The 3,490-nt window shown below is 48.5% G+C and overlaps 1 pseudogene; it reads right to left on the bottom strand.

The window, feature by feature from the left end:
• Positions 1-1,447: 1,447 nt before the first annotated feature.
• Positions 1,448-2,664, bottom strand: LOC125947783 (uncharacterized protein K02A2.6-like; annotated as a pseudogene).
• Positions 2,665-3,490: the final 826 nt, after the last annotated feature.

Consider the following 3,490-nt stretch of genomic DNA (forward strand, 5'->3'; position numbering starts at 1 on the left):
CCAATTCTTCTGAAGCAAAATTGTTAACAATCCTTCTATTAAAGTACGACTCATTTTTATGGTCATTGTTTCATTTATTTGCAGGTTCCTCCTTTAACGCACCAGATATCAAGAGCTTCCTTTTTGAAGTAATTACGCGCGCTGAGTCAATTGGCATCGCAATCTCTGACGTCATCACAGATATGAGACCTGGAAACACGGCAATATGATGGCTGTGTGGCATATAGGTTACTAAGTATGGCAAGCCACGGACATTATGCCTACATCCTTGGAGAAAAGAGAGGAAGCTTCATTTCATAGCAGATGCCACACCTCTTTTAAAGAATCTCAGGGGTCACTTTGTGCGAGGCCAGCACATTGTTTTAGATCAGAGCACAGTGGCAAAGCATAACTCGCCATCAGACAATCTAAGCTTGAAATAGTTATCACTTCTAATTTCAAAGAGAAGCTTTGATATCTGCTACACAGTTCATCAAGAGCCTAATGGTTGCGTAAGAACATCTAAAATAGGTATTAAAATGAAACAGAAAGCTTAAAACGGTGAGACGGAACTGATTTTTGGCTGCAACTGAAAACAAAAACGCTTAACCTTGCACTCCGCCGCGAAACGCTTGAAACAGCGAAGCTGGGCGATCGTAGCCCAGCTTATTGCTCATGATGTTGATAATTTTTTTTCGCGCATCTCGGACTTAAGGTCCAACCACTGGCATGCGTCGGCAAGCTTCAGCGCGCTTCGACAAGCCAACGCGTCGCTTCGTGTCGGTCGGAGGAAAAGGGCACGCAACCACTGCACACAAGCTCGGACGCGCGTCGACGCTCGCTCCTCGGCTGCGGTGCACTGTTGCGTGACCATTTTGTCTTCAACCGTCCAAGTGCGGCCTAAAACAGCCTGTTGTAAACTGAGCTTGAAACAATGAGTTAGTGATCTGTATGCTTTTTTAGATATAAAAACACGTTTGATTAAAGAATGTACGCCTGCCGCAACGGTTTCTTTGAAGTAACAAAACTGCACAAGCTATCGACATCAGCAATTGCGTTCGCGCTATCGTCGGCAAGATCGCTTTGCAAACACCTGCACGAGCATGGCATGTCAAATCAATAGCTGTCTTACGATTTCATTTTGTGGTAGTTCATTGCACAACCATGTAAGAATTAGGTGTGCAAATAATCATTGAAAAATCTGTATTATAAATATAATTATGCTTATTGGTTCATGGAAGAAACGCGAAAGTGGGTTCTGAGAAAAAAAGTGTTGTATCCGCGAGGGACAAGGCAGAGTCAGAGTGGCCATGAGTGGCGAACAGTATAAACGGTTTATTAGTGCTTGAGTGCTGAGCCAGACGAACACCGAGCGCCCGGCTCACAGCGCTTATAAGGCGATGAGCACCGCGCTATCAGCATGACGTCACACAGGCTTCGCATGACACCACACTCCTTCCCACAAAGGTTATGGCCTGTACCAGTCGGGAGGTTTCCTTGTGCTAATACTGCGTCGAAGAGTCTGAGCACCTAGAGGGGATGCAGGTTCTTGCAGAGGGGACGCCGGTGCGGAGTCTTGGCGTGCACTGGCATTGCGTTGTCTCGAGGGAGCAGAGTCTTCGGGTGGCTCGGAGCTTGGAGGCTCCAGCACAGGAAAGAGAGCCTCGTTGGAGACGCTTCCGGCATAGGGTCTGTAATTGAACTGGGCACAAAACAGGGAGGTTCACTGGGGCCTTGTTCGTCACTCTCGAAATAACGTGAACGTTGAATGTCTACATGCACGAATCTGTTGCCGGGTCCTACACGCACAATGTCCGTAACGATACTGCACTTTTTTTCGATGGCACCTAGCAACCACTTGGCCTCACGTGGACGAGTACCTTGGACCAGAATGCTTTCACCCTGTTTATAAGCTCTTCACGACCCTCTTTTTTTGTCGGTTTTGCCCTTCACTTTATCGCCCCTTTCCCTTACCCCTAGTGCGGGGTAGCAAAGCGGGTGCTCTTCTGGTTGACCTTCCTGCCTGTCCTCTCTTTGCTCTCTCTCTCTCCTTCCATACGTCTCTCCAGCATAGTCAGGTGTCGACGAAAGGAAGAGTTCTGCTGGTGTCTGCCCCGTGGTTGTGGTTGGCGTGTTCCGGTACCTGAACAGAAATAGGTCTATACGGTGCTGTAGGGTCTTGCTGACGCCCGATGACTTTTCGTCAAAAATCTGTCTCATAAGATCCCGTTTCACCGTCTGGACGCACCTCTCGGCGCTTCCATTCTACGCAGGGTGGTACGGCGGTGTCCTGGTGTGCCGCACTCCGTTATTGCACAGGAACTCTCTGAAGTCCTTCGCAGTGAACTGTGGCCCGTTGTCCGTTACGACTTCCTCCGGAAGGCCATACGATGCGAACACCCTGCGCAGCTTCTCGATGGTTTTTTCGGTCGTTGTTGAGTTCATGACGAACACTTCAACCCAGTTTGAGTGTGCATCCAACAGCACAAACAGCCATTTGTTGTCTGCGAATGCGAAATCCAGGTGTATTCGTTGCTATCTGCGGCTCGGCCAACCCCAAGTTTGTAGTGGGGCCTTCGGTGAAGCGTTCTGCGTCAACTGACAAGTACAGCAGCTTTTAAGAACACTTTCAATGTCTTGGTTTAACTGAGGCCACCAGACATAGCTGCGCGCGAGCATTTTCATACGCGTAACTCCGGGGTGACCTTCATGACAAAGTGCCATTAACTCGTTTGCGCATAAAGTGCGGAACAATATAATTGATTTCCCCACGTAACGCACTGCTGATCTACAGATAGTTCATGCCGGCGAACAAAGTACGGGGTCAATTTGCTATCAGTTACATGCGCAGGCCAGCCATTCCTCGTATACAGCAAGACTTTCGATAGCACACCATCCGTACTTGTTTTCTGGCTGATCGCGTAAGCAGACAACGGAAGTTCATTGACAACCGAGAAAAAGTGTACGTAATCTGAGACATCGCGATCATTCGCCAACGGCAACCGCGAAATCGCGTCAGCGTTTCCCATGTTGCTGCCTTTACAATACACCCATCTGTAATCCTACGCCACTAGTAGCAAAGCCCATCGTTGCATGCGTGCCGCGGACATTACTGAAACGGGCTTGCCGTGCGCCAGAAGGGTAGCTAATGGCTGGTGATCCGAATAAATGACAAAACTACGACCACACAGGCACTTGTACAACTATTTCAGCCCAAAAACCACGGCGAGAGCCTCTTTTTCGATGTTAGCATGACCTTGCTCTGCTTTCCTCAATGGCCTGGTGGCATATGCAATAGGTATATGCAATAGGACCAATAGTTTGGTCGTAGTATGTCAAAACCTTTTCTTCCGTTAGCCACGTTTTACTTTGCTGACACTTTCTCTGCCTCACGTGACCACCGCTCGAAGCCTATTTCTTGGTTTAACACGTCATGCAACGGCCTGAGTCTTGCGGCTAGGTTGGGAACAAACTTTCCATAAAAGTTTACCAACCCCAGGTAAGCTCCCAA

Source organism: Dermacentor silvarum, chromosome 8 (assembly GCF_013339745.2).
Source record: "Dermacentor silvarum isolate Dsil-2018 chromosome 8, BIME_Dsil_1.4, whole genome shotgun sequence".
In the NCBI taxonomy this organism is placed as follows: Eukaryota; Metazoa; Arthropoda; class Arachnida; order Ixodida; family Ixodidae; genus Dermacentor; species Dermacentor silvarum.